Here is a 13,443-nt window from a genome sequence, read left to right as displayed (position 1 = left end):
TATCCTTTGCTTTACGGCATGAGGTAAGACTTAGGGTAATAGGGTGTTACAAATGTTCTCTCCTTATTTTTCAAAAGCTAAACAAACTCTAATAATTTAAATTCAAACTAAGTCAAAACAAAATTAAATTTAATTACATCAAATCTTTTCTAATAACTGTAGTGATCTTCCTTGTAATTAAAATTTGAAACTTGATAAGATGCTTTGTTGAAATCATGGAATTGAAACTAAATCTCGGGCCAACAAAATAAACACTTGAAGTTGGAGAGATTAGTGAAGGATTGGAGTATCCCTGGGAGGTTGGTTGGCCCATACGTTGGACACAAGAGTCCATGCGTTGAACGCATGGACTTGGAGCAGCCTCTGAGGTGAAACGTGTTCAACGTTGAGGCTCCTTAAGTTGAACGTGAGAGAGAAAGCAAGCCACTGGAGGTGTCATAATTGGCACGTTGAACCTAGCTAAAGAGCAAGTTGTACGTGGGGTGCCTTGTGTTGAACGTGGGATAGAATGGCAAGCTACTGGGGTGCCATAAATGGCACGTTTAACGTGCTGAGGGGCATGTTGAATGTGAGGAGTAGCTAGTCACTAGAGAGGGCTTCAAGAGGCACATGGAACTTGGGTGCAGCCAAGTTGAACGTGAGGTGCTTTTTGGGCTTGAGGGCTGGGCTTCACTTTTAAGGCTGCTTTCAACGCAAGAAATGACGGTGTTAAACTCAAATCCACCATAGACATATATTATTGTTAGAAAATTTTGGATGCTAGCTTTTTAACGTTGCTAGTACAACTTCATTTGGATTTCTATAACTCAAGTGATACTTGATAGAGTGTGGAGAGGTCAGCACACGTTGGACGCAGGATGCCTCACGTTGAACATGAGCTGTTTTCAGACGCTGAAAGGAGAGGGTCGTTCAAGGCCCAAACTGAATGTCCACTATAGACTATTATATATCAATGGAAATTTCTGGAAGTTAGCTTTCTGATACTGTTGGAACTGCTTCATTTGGACCTCTATAGTTCAAGTTATCTTTGTTGGAGTATAAAGAGATCAGGGTTGCAATTTCTCTTTGAACTTCTTTGGCTTGTTTCCAACTCTTGCTTCCCTGGCAGGTACTTCCTCTTGCTTTCCACCTTCCTTGTTTCTCCCAAAGGCTTCTTTAATTGTTCATCTCCTCCTTTATTCTTGCCTAAAATCTTTAAACAACTCTCTAAACAAATCAAAGTACAAGACAACTCCACGAAACATTGATTAAAGCATATAAATCTCAATTAAAATAAAAAAATCACTAAGTTTGTTCAAAGAAAGAAACCCCAAGAAGCATTGATTAAAAGCATAAGAATCTTAATAAAAACAAGGAGATCACTAACTTTATCCAAAGAAATAATAACTAAAAATAACTAAAGATGCTCATGCATCAATACGATAGCAAAAAAATTAAATTAAATTATCCATCTCCTCTTTTTAAATTTACTAACCTTTTGATCCATCCAACATTCAAACCATGATCTAACAAACGTCATAAAAAATATGCTTTAATGTTGGCAACCCAAATGTATTTCCCGTTGCCACACTAATTGATGATTGGTTTGGCAAATGCACTAAATCACTTCAAGTAATACCACAGTGAGTAGATATCATTCTCACGAGGATTAAAGGAATTAACAAACAATGTTTAATTGAATTGCTAATTAGATTCACAAAACTTTTGTAAGAGAAAGAATTGAACTTGAAAAATATTAGTTTGTTATGCAAAGCTTATGATTGATGAGAGAAATAGATAATGAATGGAGATGTTAAGGTTTCCGATATGTTTGATTTTTAGGAAAGAAAATGTTCATGTTTATTACCTTTATTCATGCAAAGATATTTTTCACGACAAATCGTATGTAATCAAATCTTAATCCATTGGCGATTCAATTTCTCCTTATACTAGCTAATTGCCAATTCCTTGGTCAATTAGTTAGCAAGAAAAGTTTAAGCGCAATTCTGATTTAATGTCACATAACAATTAAAGCTATTCCTAGTCAATTGAAAAGTTACGAGAATGAGTTTCTTTTCAGCCACATCTTTGACATCGAAATTCAAGAATTTGACCACCCAGTATGCTCTATGCTCCAATTCAACAAGTAAATAGAAAGTTTTGCCATAAACTTGATATGGTGACATGTTGATTGGAGTTTTAAAGGCTATCCTATAAGCCCAGAAAATATCATTGATTTTTATGGACCAATCTTTCCTTGAGGCATTCACTATCTTTTCCAGAATGCTCTTTAGCTATATAATTAAGTGAAAGTTGTTTAGAGTCGGATCGGAGTGGAGGAGCATACATGGGAGTTTGAGTCCAATATGAAGGAGGGCTATCCTTACCCGTTTACAGGTAATTGTCATTAAATTTTGAGAACAAAATTTCTAATTAGGTGGGTAGGATGTAAAACCCTGTTAAATACTTAATAATTAACTAATATATTATTTATGAGCAAAAAGGGTTAAAATTTTTAAACTTCACAGTTAGAAAAAGTAAAAATATTTAGAATGCGAATTAAAACACTAATTGTTCCGTTGGTTACCTGAAACGTTGAAGTCAATCTCGGATGAGATCTTCTGGTGTGATCGGAGCCGCCATGTTCGACTTGTTGGAGCTTGAGGTGCTGTTGGTCCTTGATCACCGGGGGATGGCAGTATCTGCAAGAGACTCCGAAGCTTAAGTCAGCACTGGCTTTAAGCAGGTTTTTTGTAGAATTGGAGTATAAGTTATACCTGGGTGTTCCGGTGTACTTATAGTAGTGCCGAGTGACCTTCCTTAAGATAAGTATGTTATCTTATCTTATCTCTTATGGGAACGGTTATATCTTTTATTAACCGCATCTTAGTAGGCGGCGGTTCTCTGTTTTGGGCCTTCGTGGGCCTTTGTAGCTTTTTCCCGAGCTCTTTGTGAAGAGGTCGGTAGTGGGCCAACTTTTCATGAGGTCGGTCCCTTTGTCTTCGGCCAGTCCAACCCAATAACTCAGACTGGTGTATGAACACTAATCTTAAAGATTTTGGCCCAAAATTTGGCCAACGGGCTAAAACAATTGAACTGGATCCATGTTGGGCCCAAGCCCACCCATATAACCCTTCATAACTTAGCAAATTAAGAATTCACCTTAAGAGAGAGAGAGAGAGAGAGAGAGAGAGAGAGAGAGCTCTACGGATAGAAGAAGAGAAGGGGAAGAAAGCCCTAACAAAACACTATTCATAGACACACTAAAATCCTCATAATTTTCAAACCGTAGCTCCGATCGAAGACCTGTTTGCGGCCACACGTCGCACTTGTCGTCTCTTCATTTCTATCTAACCATTATGGTAAAGAACTCAAAATTCTTGCCCCATTCTCCATTCCTCTTCAATTCCACATTTTTTGTTTGGGTATTGAGGAAATTTCATTTTTTCAATGTTTAGGGGAGGCTCAATCTTGACTTCTAGCGGGATTTTGACCCAAGACTATGAGAAATAAGGTAAAGGAACTAACCTTTTCCCTTTTTTTTTCTAAATTTGAGTTATGAACTTAATGTGTATGTTATGAAAATTGAATGTGGTTAGATGCGAAATTGAGTGAAGGATCACATTGATGAGAAAATTGGCAAAGCTTGGACCGGTGGAAGTTGAAATTGCTGGAAAAGAGTTTTTCCAAGGTTGAGACCACCATCAACAAAGGTACATATCTTAATTTCGGATAGATATTGTGTAAAAATATGTGAAACCCTATGTTAATTGTCTCTAGGTTAGCGTTGAATGAAAATGATTGATGATGTGCTTGAATGATGATTTAGTATAAATATTGTGTTGGATGATAGTTAAAGTTGTATGATTGATAAGTAATTGAGCATTGTGGTTTTGATTGTCTCTTGATGATTATGGAATGGTAAATTGGGATGGAGGTCGTGAATGGAGGCATTATGGTAAGTTTGGGAAAACTGTTGGGTAAGATTGTGGTCAGAAGCCTTAATTGGATAAACTATGAATCGATATATTGATGTGCATTAATTGGTTGATTGATGTTGTTAATGAGATGGGTAATCATAGTGGAAAATGTTTGTTTTGATTTGGGATGGTTAGAAAGAATTGAGAAATCATGAATAGAGAATTTGAGAAAGTTGACAATCTTGCATAATTTGGTAAAAACAGAATTTTGACTAACTTCGACGTGCCATAACTTGGTGCTTGAAGCTTGAATTTGTATAACATTTATCTTATATTGAAGATAGTGAAAAGAGCTTTAAAACTATCTAAGAATGGAAGAAAACCAAATTTTATAGAGAAAGTTATGAACGATTTAAAATCGGTCTAAAAATCTTAAATATTAGCTCTTTTTTTATGAAAATTTTTTAGAGGCAGCTCCCAAGTCAAAGGTTTAGTTTACTTGACAACTTCTCAATTTTAACATAATACGCATTTGTGAATTTTTTTCTTATTTTTCATTTCAATACAGAGACAAAGAAGCTCCAAAACTAACTGAGAGTGGTTTCCAGTTCTTGATATACATTAAATGATTTACAAGCTACATGCACTTATTGTGATGATTGGCCTATATATTGAATGTCTCTCTTGTCAACTATAGCTAATGGAAATAAATTCACAACCTTGGTACATCATCAGGGAATATATCTCTAATTCTGAGGTAACTAATTCTCTCTGTTATTTATTTTCTGAGGTGTTGATGCAGCTGACTTGATCTCATTCATGCTGAAACTTAGTTTTCATGTCATTGGGGAGGTAAGATATTATTGGTCCTTAGTACTTGGTGAATGGTGGGAATTTTCTTGCATAAGAAGGATAATATTATGGTAATCTGTATTAGTTAAAAAAATAGTGGTCTAATTAAAAACATTTTTTTGTCTTGTTGCTTTCTTTCTATAACAGTATTCCTATTATATGTAACTTAAGTGTAACAAGACATTGATGCACTTCTTTCCAATGTATATGCATGTAATATAAACTCAATGACCAATTTTTAGAGGAGCATAATTAGGGATCTAAAAGACCTTGGGTTGGACAAACTTCAACAGGTTACAATATTTCTTTGCTTAATTTTGGAGATAATATCAGTAAATTCATGATGATTTTAACTCAGCAGTAATTGCCTAATTTTTTCTTCTTTTTGTTGAAACTTTATAGAGTAGGAAAGAAAGTTGGTATATACCTACGAAATTGGCAACAAATTTTTCAGTGAGTTTGGTTGATTCGTCATCTAGAAAGGAAGTTTCTTCTTTTTCTTTGGATTGATTTATTTTGCTAGAAATTTTGGTAAATTGGCCTTGTTTCACCGTGTGGTTTCTTTTTGGGAGTTCCCTCAGGGATCAGACTGACTTGCTCTACCATGAGCTTATCTGTTTCTGGTCCAACTTTTTTTTTGTGCCTTGCTCATGTTGGCCTCCTTATTCTTTCCTTTGCATTCCTTCTATTATCCCAATACATTTTTTGCTTGTAAGAAGACATAAAAATTTGAAAACAAATTTAGATATTGCTTTAAGATGTATGAATGTTTGTAGGGTTAATATTCAAAATGTTCCTAAAAGATTACATGTACGTCAATTTGGTACTAGAAAAATCAAACGCCTCAAATTTATCCCTAAAAGATATATAATAGTGAATCAAATTAGCCCTTATGCTAATTAGATGATGACGTGACGCAAAATGATTACACCGTGTGTTATCATTTAAGTGATGAAAAGACCAATTTAACTCAGTTGTATCTTTTAGAGGCCGATTCAAGGCATTTGATATTTGAAGGACTAAATTTACATCCTGTTGATCTTTCAAGAACTATTTTGACTATTAATCCAATATATGTGTTTAGGGATGTGTACAGGGTATCTAAGTTCTTTTGTTTGGTCATATTTATAGAGATTTTTGCCGGACTGGTTAGGACATTTTGGTTGCTTCCCATGCAAAAATTTAAGCTCTCAAAAATTGTGTATTTATTGTTTAAACTTTGACTAAGATTTTTAGGAGATTTGTTGATTCTTTTTGAATATACAGCCTCTTACAGCCTCAGACTAATGGCTTCCTACATTTTATTTCCCCAAGGATTTGTGGTTTTGGAAACACATTTTAGAGTCTATGCATACTCTACTTCAAGATTACATTGTGAGATTTTGCGGCTTTTTCTCAAAATATGCCGAAGAATAATATCCAAAATGCTATATTCTTATGGATATGAGTTCTTCTTCCGAGATGTTATTTTATTACCAATTCTGTTTTGTTTTTTAATATCCAATATATAATTAATTGTGATGTATACAGGATAGAGTACCAACTCCCAAATCTTATTGTCGGAGTTATTACAAAAGAAAGCTTGTATAATGCTTTTGAAAATGGCATTACAGCAGAGCAGTAAGCATTAGAAAACCAAAATTTTATTCAAGTTTTTCAAGATATGAAATTCAGAAGTCAGAAGGATGAGCATAAATGCATAATTATCATTGTTTTTGTTATATTGAACATAGTTTATTATATAAGTTTCGTGAGAAACTTCACCATTCTAGTTAAAAGACTTGATGAAGAATATATCTATGTACTTGCTGTTCAAGTTTTCACCATATTATTTCTAAAACTTTTCAGTCACTACATTGTAGACACAAGTGTTCTATTTTTGGGCCATTTTTTATCCCCTTATTGATCGACTAAAGATTCAATATTGAATTCTTGGCACATATATGCTGCTTCTATAATTTTATCATTTTTATCCCCCCTATGATATTTACTGTTTTCTAACAACATAAAAAAATTATGAAATTGGCCATGTATTGATTTTATTGATGATAATTCCAATCCCAAATACTTCTAAAAAATCCATGCCTCTGCCTATTAGAAGTTCACAGTCCCTTCTTTTTTTTCATTGGGATCTCAGATATTCGAGTATTAGAGGTTCTAGCATGGAAATGATATTTCTATATAGCAACTAAGCTAATCAAGATTACTAGAATTAATTTGACCATTTTTTTCCTTTTTGGAGGTATTTTAGCCCTATGGACTGCATTCATTGGACATCTACTGCACAACTATCATTACTTGAAGATGAAATGCGTTGAATAGAAAGAGTCAACATAAGGCCTTTACTATAAAGTTTTTGTGTTAAGTATTTGGTACGCAATTTATGCACTATGTCCCTTTGATCATGAGCAAGTAGCCCTACTGCTTTTAGGAATGGGAGGAGCATCATTTGATGTTTTCAGAATAGTAAGAATAGTATATTGACAGTTAGATTATTTAAATATTTACAGATTTTTCTGCCAACTTTTTATATTCATGCAATGGATAGTGCTGGATTGATGTGATTTCTTTGGTTGAAACACAACAGTGGTTGTCATATTCTGCTTAAATAATGAAAAATCATCGTAACATAGATTGAAGAAGCATTTTTAGAATGTTATAATCTATAAGAATATTTCATTTTCCATTCTGCAATCTGCACTAGGTGCCTTTTTAAGTTTCAAACTTGGTTTCAGAGAAAAGGTTTTATCTGAATGTTTAAGAGTTTGGGTTAATGCATGTTTATTTTAACTTCTTTCCTCGTCTAACATAACAAGCATGCACTTTTTACAGGCTAGTTCTCAATGGGACAAGAGACAATCGAAAGTCTTAGTAAGTCCCAGTTTCAAAAATGATTATTTGAATAGACATTTTAGCTTTGATATGAATGAATTCAAGCATTCCAATTCATTCCAATTCTAATTCGGGTTTTAATTCTATTTCAGTCAAGAGATGCCAAGATCAACTTTCAATGTGAAACTTGATGCTGTCAATACAACTTGGTTATCCATTAATATTTTAGATTATCCTATCTTTAAGTGCTAAGTGTAATTTGTGACATCAGTTAATAAAAGAGATCCATCTAACATTGGGATGGTCATCTTTCTTTTTTTTTGGGTATCTTTTTATTAAGACGGTGAGATATTGGCCAATGATGTTAAAAAATAACATCCAATTTTATAGGTATCATGTAATGAATATTTTATCTATGTGATATTTGGCTTTTTTTCAATTTACAGTGTGTTTGATGGAGTAAATTTAGAAAACAAACCTAAAGTATTCATTTTGCAATGGAAAAATCTAAAAAAAATTCTATTTTACCTTACTGACGGATTTACAGATGGAATTTCTGTCTATATTCAGAGTTTGGAATGACTTTCCAAGGCTTCATTTACCAAAGGAAAATCTGTCGGAAAATCTGACACTAGTTATCGACGAAAAATTTGTCGAAAAATCTGTCTCTAATTACTGATGGAAAATCTGTCAAAAAATCTATCTCTAATTACCGACAGAAAATCCGTCGAAAAGTTTGAGGTTCCCGGGAAATGGAGGGAAGAATTTACTAAGGAAAAATCTGTCGGTAACTAGTAAAAATCTGTCGGTAAATTACCAACAGAAAAAATCTGTCGATAAATAATTTTCGACGAGACTTTACAGACCGTCGGCAATTTTGTCCGGAATCAAAAATTAGTCTGTACTAAAGACTAAATCTGTCTATATTAAGCAATTTTCTAGTTGTGGAAATAGGCTATATTTTGTATCTTTTTGGAATGTATTACACTTTTTAGCCGACCTTGTCTTCGCAGGTCGAGACTAGTATTTGTTATGTATCTCCTTTGAGTCCCGCTAGGGAGACAATGAGGTATCTATACAATATGTACAATGGGCTATTTATTTGGCCCAATATGTATTAATAATGTAAATTAAACATCATTATCCCTAATTTTTAGTTGCCTATTCAGTTTTGTGATATCTACCCCCAATTTACCCCAAATTCTTTCACATTAACCCTTCATCACCCACCATTACCCTACCCCCCAAAAAACCCATTGTTTGTTCCGCAGAAGAACCCCCTTTCTCCGCCGCCCCGCCGTGTGCACAGCAACCTGCATCCCACCGCTCTGTTTCTGCGTGACTATAGCCTCCGTTCCTGCCGACCGAAAATGTTGCGCTTTGCCTCCTCACGCCAATGCCCTCGCCGAAAGAACCTCTGTCACTTCTCACGCGGCCGAACATCCGTGACCTACAACTGTCAGTGTCGCCAACGTGAGTTGCAGCCCCGAATCCCTCGCGCTCGCGTCATCCCAGCGCCAGCCTGCTGCCTAGGTCTTGTTGAATTACTCGAAGAATAAACATCCACGAAAACTGAGAAAGTGAACATCCAAAATCATACAAAAACGAACATCCAATGTGAATGTGTATAAATAACAACGTAATTACTTTATAAAATGACTAGCTACCAACCAAATGACCGTGTAAAAAAACATTTTGAAACCGTGAGAGTCAGATAAATCATAACCAGCAATCATCGTCTACAACTAAGCACCCAAGAATAACCATCCACGTTCACAGAGAAAGTGAACATCTGGCAACGGGAAGAAAGCACAAACCGGTTGCAACGGATGCACTGGACGTCCGGGTTGCTGCGGTGCCGCAGAGACACTGCAACGGAAGCACAATATGCACGTCCTCCCTACGTATGGTGGCTTGTGTGGACGACGGCGCCAGTTGGAAGAGTGTCGGCGCAATGTCCGACGATGGCTGGTAACTATGGCGGCACTGTACCGGCTTTTGTTTCGAGGGGAGAGTGAGAGAAGAAGTTCACATCATATTGAGAGAGGGAGGTAATCCTAATTTGATTCCATAATTAACAAGAATCATGATTTGATTCAAATTTTAAATTGGAAACTACTCAAAATTAATTAATTACCTCTAATTTAATTCTAACTTGTTCGTTTTTGTTTACTTACGCTTGTTATCTTCAACGTTTTGAGTGTGAAGCGATTTTTATTCTGTTATCTTTCTTCACAGGTTCCTAATTATATTTCTCTCTTTCAATTATATATGTATATATTTTCTTTTAAGCGTCTTAATGTCTCATCACCTTTAATTTACGACTATGGCATAAGGCCTTGTGTAGTAAAGTGTTCAAGAACACCTTCTAAAATCACTTAAGCGTGGAGTCTATTGGTAGATTGTCAGCAAATACCATTACTGATTTCCTTTTCAACTATTGAAAGTTTCTTGGCTTCTCAATGTTTGGTTTGTCCCTGTAGATCTCAACTTCCATGTCATGTGGTGTGCAGGTTGTCGGCTTGGCCTCCAATGGCTTCTAGATTTTCTTTTGTCAACTCCAATCCAATGACCATCTCTCTCTCTCTCTCATATCAGGAAGGAACCGAATAAGATAATTTGACAGCAATATTGAAGATCATGCTAACACTACAAAAAAAAAGCCTATGGTTACGGTAAAAAAACGTAACCATAGCTAGTAAAAAGGGTGACTATAGATCTATGGTCATGATTTTGGACCTATGGTCATGGTTTTTTACCGTGGCCTATTCTCTCATGGCCATAGGTCTATGGTTACGATTTTAATTTTCAAATTCTGACACTTCAGACCACGTTTTTTCACTATGACCATAGCCTCTATGATCACCCCTCCTTAAAACCGTGACCATAGACTCTATGGTTACCCGTCCTTAAAACCGTGACCATAGCCTTATATATGGTCACGATTTTTGCCATGACCATAGCTCTATGGTTACCCCACCTTAAAACTATGACCATAGCCCTATCTATGATCACGGTTTTCACCGTGACCATAGCCCTATCTATGGTCACAGTTTTTCGCCGTGACCATAGCCTCTATGGTCACCCCACCTTAAAACCGTGATCATAGCTTTATCTATGGTCACGATTTTTCACCGTGACCATAGCTTATCTATGGTCACCCCACAAAACCGTGTACATAGCCTTATCTATGGTCACGGTTTTTACCGTGACCAAAGCCTATTTTGTTTTATGAGATTTATTTTTTTTTAAAGCATAATCACATTCCAAAATGATGATAATCACAAAATAAATTTAAAAATAAAAAATTATAATCAACAATTAAGATAAGTAGACACTATTAACAAAACTGTTCCACAGGCGTGAGAGCAAAAAAATTTAGACTCTGCCAGGATAGATTATTTCTGGTATTGCTATTCTTTCTTCTCAACGCTCGAGAACTTTTGTTTCAGTCACTTAAACATTTGAAAGCTCAGCACCTGCTTCATTAACATGCAAAGTAAAGTTACATTAGACATAAACACCTACATTTATTCTTTTTCAACTTAAGAAGAAAAAAAACATATCATTAAAACATATATACATCTCACATATAATAGCTAGTACACACTATACAACACACATCCACATCATAGTATATGACACATCATAAAATAATATAAAGTACTTGAAGAGATAGTTGTATATATTACCAAAGTACTTAAAATCCTCTGAGTAGCTTCTTTTTGTTTTTAACACTTCATTTTTGACAGGCTTCATTGTAGCTCTCAATTCCTATAAAGCACCAAATAATATAAATATAACACAAGTAAAAAGAAAACAGAAATAAAAAATAAAGCAACATAAACAACAAAGCAAACTTGAAAAGCTCTAGATTGGCAATCGACAAAACTTAGGTAAGTATGCTCCTTATTCTTCCAATTCACAGATTTGGATTCTGAAAAAATTCTAATTTTCAAGTTTCTTCTTCTCCTCAAATTTACTTTGTTCAAGCTGCAAAGAAATTATTAAAGCATATTTTGTAATTTTAAATGCTAAAGCATTTCAATTTATATTCAGCAGCATACTTTTAATTTCAACAGCCATACAATTCAAATAGATTTTTTTTATTTGGTGACTTGAATTCTAATAGATTTGGTTTTGCTAAATTTAAACTTTATAAAGGTATATAGTATAGTATTAACTAAATTTAAAAAGTATACAGTCCAATCAATTTGAGCTATTATGTGACATTTGAGAGAAAAAATAGAACTATTTTCACCGTAAAATGGTTGATGAGTAGTTTGGGTAAAAGAACTTATAAATATCTTATTAATAGTGTGTCCTTAGCTGCTTAATTGATCTCAAGAACCTTCTAGAACACTGGGTACATTTATTTCGGTGGAGCAGGTGATGACATGACCCAAATAGTGACACGGACATGACACATTGAAACTTAAACTCACTCAAGATTAGTGTGGCGAGATCAAATGGCTTCAGGGGTCTGATCCAACGCCTCTCGAAGCTTATAAACAAGCATCTCGAACAACACAAACATAGCACTAAAATGATGCCAAGATGGATAAACATGATGACCTCCTAACATCCGGAGACAAAAGCGTTCATGTGAACACGCTAAGCTAAACCTGATGCCAAAATTCATTCATCAAAGCAACTTACTTCAATCTTTACTTCTTAAAGAAGCCAGTTGGAGTCCGCCGATCAACTAAATCATACCTTAAAGAAATCTTGTTGTAATAATGCTTCCTAGTGAGTCATACAGGAGTATGTACGAACCATGCCAATTTTAGTCATTAGATAAATAATAGTGTGTAGTGATCCCACAAAAAGAAAAATAAAAGATAAACACAGTATCGACATGTGGAAAAGGATGAACTATTTACACACAAATGACACAAGGAATACATAATTGAGATTTAATGACACAAGAAACACTTTAAAGCAAATCCCAATGACATAAAATAATTGAGCCAAACAGCAACTGTAACGATACATAATTGAGCTAGAGCAGTGACAACAATACCTCCGGCAGCAAGAGAACAACTGGGTTCATCTCCAATGGCGGCGGCAGAGATGAACTCTGGCGGCAGCGACGCTGAGCAGAAACGGCAGAGGAGCGACGCTCACTCTCTTCGAGCCTTGTTCATCTCTCTCTGGGTTTGTTCCACTACGACGGTGGTACCTTCAATCGACGACGACGGCAACTCCGACCACACCAGCGGTGATGGCGACGGTCCGTCTCATCTCTGTCGCGAGCTTCCTTCTCGATCGTGCCTATCTCTACCTCCTTCTCACTCCACTGCAAACCTCTCTCTTTCTCTCGTGCTCGATGGCGACGGCAACGGCTTCCTCCTCCATCGCGTGACAATGACGGCGACGCAGTGGCAGTGCGGGACGGCTCCTCATCTTCGCGTCTTCTCATTCTCTACTTCTTCTCATCTCGATCGCCCTCACTCTCTCTCTCTTCTTTGCGAGCATCGACTGCAACAGCGGCTACCAGCTCTATCGGCGCCGTCTCCTCTTTCTGTGCGTTTCTGTGGGTGTGTGCGTGTGTTACTGTGAAAAGGGGGTTGAGGGTTTGTATTTTGAAAAATTAGGGGTTTGGGGGTTTAGGGTTAGGATTTTGTGATTTTTAATTTGGGAATTAGAGTTAAAAATTAGAAATTTTATAAAAAAATTTGAATAGAATAGATATTTTGATAAAATTGATGGATAGAATAATAATTTTAAATTAAATATACTCCACTAAAAATATTTTAAGAATACTTATTAACATACTGTTGAGTAAAAATAATTATTTTTAACTTAAATTATAAAATAAATATATTAATTACGTTTTATCAAGTACTGTTTAAATCCA

General features: G+C 35.5%; 1 long non-coding RNA gene across 1 annotated transcript; it reads right to left on the bottom strand.

The window, feature by feature from the left end:
• Positions 1-10,969: 10,969 nt before the first annotated feature.
• On the bottom strand, positions 10,970-13,128 carry LOC107479922 (uncharacterized). The gene is made up of 3 exons (XR_008007438.1): positions 12,029-13,128; positions 11,276-11,357; positions 10,970-11,062 (listed from the first exon to the last, which is right to left on the bottom strand). It is a non-coding gene; the product is annotated as an uncharacterized LOC107479922 (long non-coding RNA).
• Between the last annotated feature and the right edge of the window lie 315 nt (positions 13,129-13,443).

Source organism: Arachis duranensis, chromosome 3 (assembly GCF_000817695.3).
Source record: "Arachis duranensis cultivar V14167 chromosome 3, aradu.V14167.gnm2.J7QH, whole genome shotgun sequence".
Taxonomy (NCBI): Eukaryota; Viridiplantae; Streptophyta; class Magnoliopsida; order Fabales; family Fabaceae; genus Arachis; species Arachis duranensis.
Note: the sequence above shows the minus strand (reverse complement) of the source record. Positions and strands in the feature narration are given on the sequence as shown.